This window comes from Mytilus trossulus, chromosome 1 (genome assembly GCF_036588685.1).
Source record: "Mytilus trossulus isolate FHL-02 chromosome 1, PNRI_Mtr1.1.1.hap1, whole genome shotgun sequence".
Lineage (NCBI taxonomy): Eukaryota > Metazoa > Mollusca > Bivalvia > Mytilida > Mytilidae > Mytilus > Mytilus trossulus.
This window is the reverse complement of record NC_086373.1, coordinates 32,270,589-32,286,179: the sequence shown is the minus strand read 5'-3', so window position 1 is coordinate 32,286,179 and position 15,591 is coordinate 32,270,589. Positions and strand designations below refer to the sequence as shown.

The window sequence follows — 15,591 nt, the reverse complement described above, 5'->3', positions numbered from 1 at the left end:
GTTGTCATTGATATGGTCATAATTGTGAATTGAATGTATATAAAACTTTTAAATATTTGAAATAGGAAGGCTTTTCTACCTCAGGAATAGATTGCATATGTACCTACGCTGGATTTGGCTAAGCTTTCAAGAGTTTTTGATCCTCGGAGCGATTCAGTTTCGTACTTTTTTTGGTCTTTTTAACAACTTTGATTCGAGCGTCACTAATAAGTCTTTTTTTGATTGAGTTAAGCCTGCCAATTGATATTTTATTGTGTGTTTTTCTATACAGTGATGTTATACTATTGTTTCAGAAAAGGGAGAAGGTTTGGTACCATTAACGCATTTAATCCCGCTGCAAATGATTGCACCTGTCCTAAGTCGGAAATCTGATGTACAGTAGTTGTCGTCTGTTTATGTAGTTCATATGTGTTTCTCGTTTCTCGTGGTTTTACATTACTAATTTTTGGGGCCCTTTATAGCTTGCTGTTCGGTGTGAGCCAAGGCTCCGTGTTGAAGGCCGTTCCTTGATCTATAATGGTTTACTTTTATAAATTGTTATTTGGATGGAGAGTTGTCTCATTGGCACTCATACACTGTGTACCACATCTTCATATATATCTATTTTGTAGAAGAAACGTGTGTATGGCGCAGACACAACATTTCAATCTTGGTATCTGTGATGAGTTTATTTATACACATCAAGAACCTTAAATGACAATAATCAATATCAAATAATAGCATCACCATCTATCTTAAAATGTCCTTGTGGCTTTTATATTCCTTTCCGATCCGTCGGTTTTGGTCTATTGGCTAGATTGAAATGTTTTATAACTTAAATGTTACTTTTATGATAATATCAATATTATTACACTGCATTTTTATTTGGGTTATAGTCAATTGAGTGTGAAATTATATTGCAGGTCAAGGATTTTCTCTATGCATTTGAAATAAGCATAAGTATACTATTTTCTTTCCTTTCAAACCGTTTATCCCGCGTTCCATTGATTATACTTTCTGAAGATGAATTTATAAAGAAGAAATTAATAGAAGTGTATTTTTGCCGCATCGGCCTAAAAAGGCTTTATCGTGGTGTATTTTAAGAAGGAATAGCTGTTGTAACAATGTAACAAATGTACCAATACAGAGGGACCCCACCAGCAGTAGTGACATCGACCCAGTGGCTGTAAATACATTCGCCATAGATACATGGTTTGAAACTTGATCAAAAATGTGTACGCAAGGTGCGCGATTCTTCTATAGAAGACTCATCTGTTACACTCGTATCAAAAAGTTAAAAGGCTAAATAAGGTAATAAGTTGAATATCATATTGTCTGCCCTATGGTCGGGTGGTTGTCGCTTTGACACATTCACCATTTCCTTTCTCAATTTTATTTCTTACCGATACAAGAACCGACTCATCAGGTCATGTTATTGCCTACGTTTCTAGATTTCAGGAATGTTACAGTTGAAGGATTTCGTGGATTGATCCATTGTTGATGTTTATTAATTACTTTGCACGTATTTTTATTTCTATACTTTTACAATTTATAATTCATATTGACCCTAAATTTTACAGCGAGGTTTAATTTGTTATCTTGTTTATCATTCGCGTTGTCATCTTTTTTGTAGGGTGTATCGTAATTGTGGTTAAAATTAACTGCCTTTGGTTGTTATTGTTTTTGTGTGAGGTTTTTCGCTTCTCTTTGGAAACACATTGTTTTAGGCTGGTTCATTACATAAAAGACTAATTTATCAAGAGTTTAATTAATCAAGAGTCTTGTGTGTTACATTGATAGTTTAGATCGCTTAATTTTGCTTGTATAGGTTTCTAGTTATTTTGTAGGGCAATCATGCTTCACTATCTAAGTGCATTTATAATGTAAATAAATAGTTTGCCCTTCTGTATCATGTAGAATAACCTGAGTATAATTCCTGCTAATGGGGTGCATTTAACAGTGCAGGATGTATAGATACACAATCCCGTCCAATCTTATTATGGACGTTAAATCAAATACGTATACATGTATGACTTTGCCAGTATTTATTTGCACAATAGCCCACTCAGACTTCTCTTGCTTCTTTGCCTCAATTTGCTGCTCATTATGTTTATGCATAAATAAACAGATGGTTTGTTGGTTGTGCGGGTGTTTGGATACAAACTACATCCGAATCGGGACATACATTTTCAATGATTTGTTTTATTCCACTGCTTGAGTTATAACGGAATTGAGTGGTTTCCATGGCTGTAGGTGTCATCTATATCCATATTTATCCACACACCTTCTTCAATACTTTAAATTTTTTTTACAACCCCATAATGGAAGTATTACACTTCGATCACGTGTCTGTATCCAGGAATAACTTTTCAAATTTATCTGATCTTGAAATGTAATTTTTTTATGGGGATGATTTATTATTCATAAAATTAATCATCGTTTTATTCATTTTTAATTTATATTTGTGAAATATCAGCTCATACATTTACTTTAATAGTAATTCTAAGTTTCAGAACATTACATTTCTTTACTTGTAGCCGTTGCTGCATTTATACCCATATATGATTTACTGAAATTAATAAGTTTAGTTCTTTCAAATATTTAAATAACAGTACTAAAAGCAAGCTGTATATGTATTTAATATTATATTTATCTAAATGTTAGACTTATAGGTAGTTTGCAAACTTTAAAATGAAGTAGTTTTTATCTGAAGACCTACATTAACAGGTAGTGCTAATCTACTAAATATCTTATTCACACCTTACATAGGTATATATCACCAGAGAGGAATTAATGTGATTGATATATTGCAGTATTTCGAACTGTATGTGCGTAACATTTCATTGAAGTCAGTATTTTTATCGGTAAAACGAATTCCGCTGGAATAGCAGCAAGATAAAATAAAGTGCATCGGTTAAAAAAATCGACTCGCACGTCAGAACTTTAAAATACATTCAGACAAGGGTTTAAGGGGGAAATTCCTTATTAATGTACCTGACAACCATATCTTTTGATCTTATGTCAAGGCATTACCAAGTGGAATGTGTATTGCATATAAATGTAACAAGTTTAATACTGTTTAGAAAACGATAATATTATAAGCTTTTAATATTTTAAAATGTGCACTGTTTTCTTAAGGATAATCTCTGCTGACTTTTTAAAACTAGATAAAACGCAATAAGGTCAAATTGTATTCTATATGGGCGGCTGGCCATCTAGAGATATATTTTTAATCTGTTCCACACGTTTGGTGTCATTATCAAGATTAGAATGAGACTCTTCCGTCACTCCATCCGACAAACAATGATATTGATGGAGAGTTACTGTTAATTTGTTCTCGTCCCTAACACGCATGATACATTTGCCACTGAAAGTAAAGTAAACAACAACCAAACAAACAAAGCAATGTATTTGTATGCATAAAACTTAGTATGATATATAAAACTTATACACACACAGTGGAAGAGTATAACAACACAACATAGGAACCATCAAAATCAGTTGAATAGAGGTTGATTCGTTAGATCGATATAGTGCATTAAAACAACAAACAAAATCACTTATGACACAAAGATCCTGTCTTGTAGTTACCGAAATCTAGTCCAAAGACATGACATTGAGGTAGACGGGGTCGGTAATGATAAATAATAGCAACAGTAGTATACCGATGTTGAAAAGTCATAAATCGATTGACAGAAAACCAATCCAGGTTACAAACCAATTGACGGAAACAAAACAAAAGAACAACAGGAACATCGAACTGTAACCATTAAAATATTCCTGACTTGGTACTGGACTCAGAAGAAAAAAATGTTGAATTGAACTTGGTTTAATGGAATGCTTAACTTTCCGCTTAATGACAATGTTACAAATATTGCTGAAACACTAATGTGACAGAAATACAGAACAAACACACCCATGGACATTAATAACAGAGAAACGCACCAACAAATAATTTACCGGTTGTAGTCGACACAACATGCAAACCGCAGAACAACAACAAACATATTTCATCAAACGACAAACACCAGAGGATATAAAAAACAGTGACGCGCTTACGTAACTTACATGCAATATCGAACTTGAAATTGATTGCGTTTTTGCTTAATGTTATTTGATTTTTTTTATTAAGTATCTCTGATCCCTCGGAGAATTAAACTGTTTCTCTCTTAAATTACGTTTGAGCACTATGCATAAACCCTTTTTAACTGATTTTCTATTGTTTGTTCTAATGATGTTCTTTATCTCCACCGTCCCAGGGTAGGGGAGAGTTTGCAAACAAACACTGTACCAAGTCAGGAGTGTTTTGCACATAAATCAGGACATTATTTTTCTCGTTAGAATTGTTTTACATTATCAGGGTCTTTTATAGCTGACTATGCGGTATGGATTTGTCTCATTGTTGAAGGCCGTGACTTTTAATTGTAAAGTTATATATGATGTTGTCTCTTGTGGAGAGTTGTCTCATTGGCAATTACTAGTAAAGAACATCTTTTTATTTTTGTATATACATAAACAATTTAATTTTGTATACTAGAAAGAAGACACATAGCTCTTCGTGTTGCTTAGTCTTTAATTTCTATGTTGTGTCTTGCTTTCGTCCCTCTCTTAATTTTGCAAATAAAAATATTTAAGAAAGAGGGTCAAGCAAATCAATTTCAACCACAAAAAAAAATGGTGAAATCATAACACATTTCTTTATAAAAGATATTTGAGTTAGCTCCAATTATATGGCAAAGATAAAAAAAAAACATTAATGAAAAACAAATATTCTGGTTTTTTTGTGGATAAGTCTTATAAATTAGATAAAATATGCAAAAGAAAATTCTTACAAATAAAGATATTCCTCTCTCAAAATTTACACATTTTTTTTTCAAAGATACCCATTGCGTTCTGCTGTTAATCAATTACAAGATGAAGGAAGACATCCGATGTACTTTAAAGGGTCTCAACTGGAATACGACAGTTGTTGTACATTCGTTTGTTGTGTTTGTACTTTCGATTTAGCCATTTGATTAGTGAATTTCCATTTTGAATTATCCTCGGAGTTCAGTATTTTTGTGATTTTACTTTTTGGTACACCTAGGAATACATACAACCTTTCGTTAAACAAAGATTGTCAGTGAAAACTTGTCACTGATGAGTCTTATGAAGACGAAACGCGCGTCTGGCGTACTAAATTATAATCCTGGTACCTTTGATAACAATTTACAGCTTTAATCATATAATAATATATCGAGAAAGTAGATTTAGCATATTGACCTGTTGCATTACAGAAGAAAGGTTCAAATGAGTTGCAGCAAATGAATGTTTCATATTTCATTAATTTCATCGAAGAATATTTTTTCGATACGACACGGGGACAGACTGCAACAGTATATATAGACAATAACTGTTTAGTGTCTTTAAATATCAGCTGTATTTGTCTTTATCCTGCCATTAATTCTGCATATTGTTGGTGTTTTGAAAGACTCAAAACTAACATATTTAGCATTTATTTTCGATTTGTCATCCCTTGAGGCGCGCGTAGTAATATCAAAATCACACATTACGCTGAAGACGGGTTCGCAAAAAAAAAATAATCGAATTGTCAACAATAATACATCGCTTAAGGTGAATAATTATCTATTTTACTTGGTTTTAGTTTGTTACTCCGATTTTGTTTTTTGTCCGAGAATTTATGAGTTTTGAACAGCGGTATACTACTGTTGCCTTTATTTAACATAACAACTAATTTTAACATTAAAAACAAATAACAAAACATTGTTAAATTTGAAACAGAAGATTGAGAGTTTTCCTACGCTTCACATGACATTCACTAAACATGCATGCTGAAATTAACCAGGTTGATTTTGTAACACAATCATACACATTCAAGTTTTGAAATCGACAATTGTCATCGTCATTGGAATGCAACTGGAATACAAATTCTGAGGTCACACAGGTTCAAACAATACTCAGTCCGGCAGTGGGCGGAGCTTTAAAGCGATACATGTATAGTATACAGATACAGCATAGCGATATCTGGAGGGCTGTATCTGTATAGTAGGACATCCAATTGCAGGATAATATAAAATGATGGCCGTATAAAAGCACACAATAGAAATAATTAAAAAAATAAATCGGTCATGGATGTATATTGCGTCAAGATGCATTTTATAAAATTCGAATAATGAGTTTTTCTGTAACTGACAATTAGACAGATACAATAATGCAAAGTTATAAAAAGCTAATCACATATTTAAAGCTAATGATAAATATATAGTATCTTTACTATATGAAGCAATTGACAAAGTTCAAAAAATTGGACAAGATTTGCAAGACCAATATTTAAACCAAGAGTGAAAATTCAGTAGATACGACTTCTCTGAAAGAAATAAAAACGTTATTGACGTGTTTTAAAAAAACGATAAGTAATTTCGCTATCTCAGCTGATCGGACTTAACTGTTTTTTTTAAGTAAGCCATGTTTTATGCATTTCCTGATAAAAAAAACCATTCCTTTATTAATGCATTCCCAATCACCATACAGTTCTGTTATTAATTCGGCATTTAAAAAAAGTTTAATGACATATTAACAGCAAATGTAGAAATTATTGCTCTTCGATAGGCGTATATAAACTGTAAAGAGGTAATTATTTACTGCATGATGTATTAAAAATACCTTATACCAAATAGATATTTAACTTGCCATTTCAACGAGTTAAGGTGGTACCTAAAACTACAGGGAGATAACTCTGTAAAATCAGATTTAGTTTTGTCAAAGGGTCAAAGTAAATACTTTGTCAAAATTTTGAGAACATTAAACAAGCCAAATTAATTTTAGTTCAGGTGTTGGGTACCACCTTAACAGGTAATTAGTTATGCGGCTTGTATATTCTAAGAAAAAAGTATTAACATAACCAAGGTTTGTTTTTAATATCAATGGTTATGTTAAATCTGGACGTCTTTTCTGAACACCACTTAAAGAAGGATATGCAAAGACAATGAACAATCTATTTTTTGAATGGATGCAAGATAATAATACAGTGCATTTATACTGGATTTTCTCGCTGTGTTCAAGACATGTTGCTGGTCTTGGACTGTTTTCTGGTCTGTAGTTATTATCTTTTTGGCACATTTCTTAATTACATTCTCAATTTTTTTTCGATTATAAAGGATAAATAGTAACGTTGCAACATCAACGACAACTATCTGTATATGTATGTTACACAGTGCAGGATCCGATCACGGATATATGCGCAGGTTAGTCCAACCGTTGGAGGGCAGCCCGGAAACCCTCAACTGTCTTTTGACATGCAGTTATCTCGTCTAGATGGTTCCACTCAACTATTGTTTTTGGAAAAAAAGAGTTCTTTCGAATGTCTGTTTTGCAGTCTATTAATTTATACGATCTGCTATTTCTGGTTTGTTGTCTTTCCACTATGTTTGAATATTGGAAGTCACTAAAGTTTTTTGCTTTGACTTGGCGTTTATTCCTCGTCTTTTGTAGATAATCTGTTGGATCAATAGCCGGCACCAATCCCTCAACCACTTTGTAGAACATAGTCAGCCTCTGATGTTTCCTTCGCTCTTGGAGAGGTGGTAGTTTTAGCTTAGAAAGCATATTTGTGACGCATCCGGTGTCTCTGTATTTATAGTCGTGCAGAATGAAACGTGCTTCTCTTTTCTGTATACTTTCTATTTTTTCTATATCCCTGATGGTGAATGGGTCCCAGATGACAGCACCGTATTCTAGTACGGATCTTACCATGGCTAAGTAGGCAAGTTTTTTGCACTCTTGGGGGCACTGGCGTAAGTTTCTTCTCAGGAACCCTAGTGTACAGCTTGCCTTGCTTGTTGTTTTCCCTATGTGGCTGGTCCATTTTAGGTCATCAGATATGTTAAGACCTAGGTAAGGATTAGTTTGTACCTGTTCTAGTATGTGGTTGTCTAGTTGGTAGAAGTGTGTCGATTTTTGTTTGAAGCTCATTATATAGCATTTTTTGGCGTTGAATTTCATTCCCCAATTTAGTGCCCATACTTCCAGAGCTTTTAGATCTTCTTGGAGGGTTTGGTTGTCTTTTGTGTTTTTAATCTCTCGATAGAGTAGGCAGTCATCTGCAAATAAACGAACTTGAGATTTTACGCTTTCCTGGAGGTCGTTGATGTGGCATAGGAAAAGCAGCGGTCCTAGTACTGTGCCTTGTGGTACGCCAGAGTCTACGTGGGCGTATTCTGAGTGCTCACCTTCTACAACAACCCGCATTGATCGTTTTTGCAGAAATGCTGCTAACCATTTGTTCAGATTTCCATCTATTCCGAAGCTGTTTAGTTTTGCCAAAAGTTTGTTATGTAGCACAATATCAAAAGCCTTTTGAAAAGTCGAGTATAGCTATATCGAGTTGAATGCCACTGTCGAAGCTCTTTAGTAGGTCTTCTGTTGTGACTAAGAGCTGTGTTGTACAAAAGTAACCTGATCTGAATCCATGATTTAAATTTGTCAGTATTTTGTGCTTTTCCAGATGTTTAAGGATGTGTTTACAGATGATGTGTTCCAAAAGCTTACATGATACACAGGTCAGTGAAACTGGTCTGTAATTTTCAGGTGCGTGGACGTCCCCCTTCTTAAATACTGGAGCTATGTTTGCACTTAACCAATCTTCAGGGAGAGTGTCTGGATTTAACGAATTTGATTGTCTCATTATCAATCTACTAATCGGACTTCACTGTTCCTGTTATAAAAACCTGGTCTATTCTTTCTACACTTTTTTGATTTAAAACTTATGCATGCTAGAAAAAATTGCATTCCCTATCATCACAGCAGTCCAGTTAACATCTTGACAATAAGATAAGGCATAATGATATAATAATGAGAACAATTAGAAATATCAAATAATTTCTCTTCGATATGCATGTATCAACTCAGAAATATCGAACACCAAGAAAAAGTCATAAAGGAGATGTCAATAATCAAACTGTTCCAATCAACGGAACAAATTAAAAACAACTGTCATATTCCTGACTTGCTACAGACATTTTTTCCATAGAAAAACTTAATGGTGGCTTCAACCTGGTTTTATAGCTACATTTATGTTTAGCGACACCTTCCACTTGTATGGCATTCCGTTGTTTATGGTTCCATTATATTTGATCATGTCATATATACATAATTACCATTGCAATTAGTTATACAGCCTGTGTCATGTTTTACACAGAAAAATGTTAAGGTAATAAGTGGTAAATATTTAACATCAATGGTCATGTTGGTACCGTTAATTTTATTACTTCCACTGGGTCGATGCCTCTGCTGGTGGACTATTAGTCCCCTAGAGTACAGTATCACCAGCCCAGTAGCCAGTACGTCGGTACTGGCATGAAAATACGGATTTTTTGTGTTATTAAAATTTGCTGTTACAAAATGATAGAAATTATTATAAATTAAGGAATGTATCTCCCTCCTGCAAAGCTCTGATTCCTTTCACGGATTTTTACTTTTTGGACCTTTTGGATAATAGCTCTTCATCTTGTATATAAGCTTTGAATTTTAAATATTTTGGCCACGAGCATCACTGAAGAGACATGTATTGTCGAAATGCGCATCTGGTGCAAGAAAATTGGTACCGTTAATTTTATTAAGTCTGGACGCCTTTTCTGAACACCATTTAATGTAAAAACGTTTGATATGTATAGACAATGAAAAGTCTATATTTTTGAATGGAGGTAAGATAATAATACAGTGTGTGCATCCATGTAAAATTATTGCCTGTAGATACGGTTATTTATCCAGAATGCATGATCAATCTAGTGAAAGTGGTGTTTAAAATCACGATAATTATAAGTGAGATATGATTTAACATATTTTCAGTATACTGTTCGTGATTGGTTCACCTTTGTTCGAGTGTCCTCTGAGTAATTTCTAACTTGATACTACGAAATCAAAAACACAAATAAAGCATCCCATACACTTCTGTCAAATAAGATCATTTAATTTCCTGAATGAATCGTGACTTTGTATCTGGATTTCTGACTAGGTTAAAATAACATTGATGATTAATCAGGACCTTTCTTTATTTCCGTCAATCGGATGTCATTTTTTTTACGAAAAAAAAGGGAAGCATTTCAAATATTCTCTCAATGTTCTTAAATTCCTCGGAGTGTTACGATATATGTTGTGTTGAACATCTTATCGTTGTACAGTTAGGGTTATACACGTGAACAAGAAGTTTTCACTTGTATAAAGTCACAGGTAAAATGCCCTGCCAATCAAAGTATATGAACAGCGATTGGTAGCTGGTAAAAACGACTGTTAGATCAACCTGTTCAAAAAATTAAATCTTCAAAAACTATTATAAAGTTAAAGTACGATTAAGTGAATTGACGTTAAAAAATAAGACGAAATTGAAAATGCCACATTACGTATAAGATATATTTGGATTTTTATCTATATATAGATTTATATATCATTAAACAGTGGTTATTAGTGGTTTTTGGATGTATCATCGTTTTTTGTATAGTAGAAAATTTGGTGCAAGGAATACGTGAATCTCATAAAAGGATTATGTAACTGTTATAGTTTTCTTTTAATGGTTTTTGAGGGAAGCAAAGAATATTCAAGATTTGACAGGTAATTGTAAAATTTTAATAAAATATTACTTATAAACACACATATATAACCATATCTCTTTATACCCTAAATCTATACCTATTTTGTGTAACATATCTTTCAAAATAAATCTTCGTGTAATTTATGCAGGAATTTAATCACATCAACTTATTCTAAATGACATAATATTTTTGCAACAGAAATCTTCTTTCATATTCTCATTATATTTCGTGAGGTGAATGCCACAAAGCCATAAATATAATTCGGTAAAGAAATAAACTACCCTATGGAGATGAAAAGTTAGAATAATTATTTAAAGCAAGCATGATATCTTTTTGTTTAACCAGTGATGCGTCGGTAGAATTTGGAAGAAGAGCAAATATTATCACATGCTTGGGTTTACGTTGAAGTATAGTTTCAAATTGATGCACATGAATGGTTCACACATTCGGTATTATCATTGGCGTTTTAATCCAAAGATATAATCTTTTGATTTTACACTAAATCTACCTAACTATAAATGTTAAATGAAATGTAAATTCTCCTAAAATGCTTAACTTTTCATACTGAACATAAAACTACAATAAAAAAAAGGAAAACTAGTGGATAACCACAGAGTACTATATTTATGAATAAGTAGTTGAAACTGGGAAGTAGGTACTCAATGGCTATCATCAAATGGACTGAACGTAAATGTATTTCAATGCAACTGAACACTAAAGAAAATAATGTCTCCAACTGTTTTGTGTTGAGCAAACATCAGGGAAGGGGACATGCGATCAAAGTAAAATCGAGAACTGGACAACTGTATTTAATCATTTTGTTATACTGGTGGAGATCTTTACTTAATTATCAAAACGTTAAAAGAAATTTCATTTTTTTTTCACGTTATTCCAAAATGCTAATAAAATATATTAGAGCCTGGTCACATCTTGTGTATTTTTGTACGTAATTTACATTTTAAAAGTCAGCCATATAAATAATCTGCCATCTAGTGACGAGTTCAGGCATACATTGAGCTTAAATTCTTATAACAAAGTTAGGTGAAGTTACAAAAAAAACCAGAAAAGAATTCCAAGAAAACAAACTGCTGATAAAAATAGTCCCATGTGCAACTCCTCGTGGTTTTGTTTTAACATAATAATAGCAATTTACAGCGAACTTGACCTGAGGAGAACGTCAATATTGTATGTCCATGATTTAACTAGCGTATAAGAATAATTTTTTTCTGAAATCCACTTACTTCTTTACAAGAAACTGTAAAGAAAAGTCGGAGTTTACAAAATTGGTGCATATTAACCTTAATTTCTAATGACACCAAAAGAATAATATTTTAGCGAGTACATCTATACCTCTATTTTAAAACTCTTCAAATAAGACAATGTTGAGACCAAATGCAATGACATTGTTCTGGTTTATGTACCGATTAAGTAGAAGTATTTTGTGAAGCTATTGTAAAATATATCGGGTCAAAGTTGAATGATCCTTGATTAGATATTCAGCAGTTCCAAGTAGGTCCGTTCTGCAGCTGCGTATGTACTGATTATCACTTCTTATATCTTATATCTCGAAAACTTAATATGTAGTGCAGGCTTTCGATAAAACCCATGATCATACGTATATTTTGAGGTTTAAAAAAGATAAAAGACAGGGTATAAAATTTACCTTAAGATTCATGTTCATATTACTTGCTGACTATTTAGAACGTATAAAGTAAGATGCACAACAAAAGTTCTAGATAAGGGGCGTTTTCTTTCAATGCACAGCAGAAACATTAAACAAACTGTATATATTGTTCTTTTATATAGGTTTTTGGTTTTATGCGATAATAATAATAATACTTAACGCTTAATATTTCTTAATATTTACTTTTTTCCCATCTAAATAAAAGGATGATAAAATTCGCATCCTTTTATGGATCAGAGAGATATTTACAAAACATAAACACTAACTTGAAAGAAATATATGTAAATACAAAACATTTGTAAAAAGCGATATCCATCTTTACAATAATAAGACAAGATTTTTTGTTATTTTTGTTTTATGTTTATTTTTTGTGATCAAGAAAAAGTAAGAATGAATTGATATTTAAAGTCACTGGACGATTTTACGATATATGTAATAATTCTTCTTTTAGAGATGTTTTCAGTTAAAATGCTGATCATATCTCTGCAACATTTCTTATGCAAGTCTAGTTTTGACTGAGAAACAACTTTTATCAAAAGGTTTCGTTATATGTTACGACGTCAGACAAAATGGTCCCAGATGCGATATAACGTAATTTTAATTATGACGTTGCAAAGTTAACGTCGACGAGCACCTGCAAAATATGTGTTCGCTGCCTCTAAACAATATTACTTTACTACTTTAAAAATGATATAACATTATTTTACCTCAAAATTGGCAAAACAATATTTTTTTTCATTGCTTATTTTTCGCGCAAATAGAATACTGTACTTTAAATTTTTTCGCGCGCGCAAATGTCGTGCGTCTCGTACAGTTTGACCCAATCCCAGACAACAAACGTACCGAAATGAAAAAAAGTATAGTAAGCCACAGTGTTACCTGGAATAAAAATAACACATCATTGTAGTTGTAAATCAACTTATATATAATTATTGAAGAGAAATTCGATTTGGTTTGTGCAAATCCTCATCTTTCATCATGCATGCAAGTAAAAACATGAACAAATAGATGCAAAACCATGAGCTCTAAAATCGTCCAGGCTCCCTTCTCATTATAAAAAAATGATTGCTTACACGCTGACAAATCTACTAAAGAAAAGTACATGATAATATTGCGGAATCCATAAACAATTGAGTCATATTTGACTAAAAGTGCAAGTATATGGAATGTTTGTATGATTCAGATAATGGAGCGACAACAAAATCAGACAACATTTATTCGTTCAATGACCATTTTGTTTCTCATATTTCTGTAGACTTAAACAATAATTTAGATATATATCTGATTGACCTTTTAAGATAACAGTAAGCAGATTTACGCAAAATTTAATACGTAAAAATGATACGTCTGTTAAAACATTGCCGATATTTATAAATTAAAATTATCCAGGGATATAGGTACATACTGAACATAAGAAATCTGTTTAAATTAGTACTGCATTCATGATTTGTGCAATCGGTTGTGTGTTTTGTTGTTCACAACAATTAGTGTGTTGAAATTGCATACCTATATTTGTAAAATTACAAATTTCGTGCATTTTGCCTATCAAAATACAAAGGAGTTTATTAACATAGGGATAGAAGGCTACCGTTTAGTATTTAAACCATTTAGAAAACATATTAATTATACTTGAACATATCTTCACCTTAAAGATTAAATGATAACGGTAAACGTGCGAAAATACCGCACACTTAGCTACGATCTTCAGATTAGTTCCTATAACTAGAATTCAAAAGCAAAAACAAAGAAGACTTTCAGAACCATTACTCTACATCCGTTGATATACGTGTCTTTATCCAGATAGCTTCTTATTCTAGTATTCACCATATCTAGCTAGACATGGGTGTAGTTGCTTGTCTTAAGACCAGCAGCAAGTATCGGCATAACAAGCTTGTAGATGAACGATTTTGTGTTTGGAAAGTGTTGAGTGAATGATTGCTGAACGGTTTTGAGACAAAATGAGTACATCTTTTCATGTTCAAATATAAAAGAGGTGAAGGACTCTCACGACATTAATTTACGAGCCTATCATAGTAAAAAAAACCAGAATGGAAATGGGTAATGTGTCAAAAATACAACAACCCGACCATACATCAGACAAAAAGCTTTTTTTATGAGGAATATAGCGTGAATTCAAATTTATTGAAATTTGCAAAAGCATATTCATACTATTGCACAGTAAAGGAATACATATGCATCCTTTGCGCTGTTCTTTTACAGTCGGTTTGGAAATGTACGATTTCAGGCGCCGTTCCAGGATCCCTCTAACTATTTTAATGTGTTTTTTATTTGCATATAATTTGAGGGTTGTCATTTTGGTTTTCGTCGCTCTTTTATTATTTTGATTCGAGCGGCAATGTTGATTCAAGTGCTGAAGAAACGCGCGTCTGATGTTATAAATTATAATACCTGATGCTAACTTTTAATCGATGATTTGCTTCTTTATAACAACTGTTTGGTAAGTGTTACTGCGTGGTATACCCAATGATTTGTTAGGTTCAAATATAAGTATTGATTAGCTATAATCATGTTCAGATGATAACTTATAATTGAAATATGTCGGCTTACTTATTCAAATATAGATAATAAGTAATAAAATTTCATAATCGATTGTAAATAAATGCTCACTTAAAATGAAAATGTACTGAAAGCATGCTAGTAACATTTAGATATTGCATATTTCTTTCTAATCAAAGGATTCCTTTTCAAGAGAATGTGTTATTACGCAGCATTTGCACCTCTTTAAAACAAGATTTATAATAGTTAAGTATAATCTTATTTTTCTCGTTTATATGATAATAAAACATATTTTCGTACGTTTCGAATTATTTAATACTGAACCAATTACACATATTTGCATGGTATTGAAGTTGTTTACCGGCCAGGAAATTTATATAGGTAATCGGTTGCCATTTCAAATTAGATTATATTTTTTTTAAATATAGGTATGTATACCATAAAAGAAACATCTTATTAATAACATTAAGATCGGCCTAGTTAATCATTGTTTTATACATATGACAACCTATACATGTCCTACATTAAGCCTTAATATTTACTTCTTTTTCTTCATGATCTCATTGTCGCGTGCTCGTCTAGCCTCGAATGCGGGTTATTCGGTGGGTTCGTCTCCGGCCGAGTCGTCACAAAACCTTTCTAAATTGGCAAATGCAACTACTCCACTAAGCATACGGGATTTAGGAGCAAGAGCAAACACTGATATAGGGTCAAAAGTCTGGCCATGTGATGCATTATCATCTTTTCCCCGATTGTAATACTACCGAACAGATACTGCTGAATTTACCCCCGTTCTATAGGTATGGTTCGTGAAGCGAAATTTTC

General features: G+C 32.7%; 1 protein-coding gene across 1 annotated transcript in view; it reads left to right on the top strand.

The window, feature by feature from the left end:
• Positions 1-10,308: 10,308 nt before the first annotated feature.
• LOC134721679 (uncharacterized) overlaps positions 10,309-15,591 on the top strand; it is a 37,504-nt gene continuing 32,221 nt past the window's right edge. The window contains exon 1 of the mRNA XM_063584848.1: positions 10,309-10,584. The gene's annotated coding sequence lies outside the window, so the exon portion shown is untranslated. The remainder of the gene's footprint in view (positions 10,585-15,591) is intronic.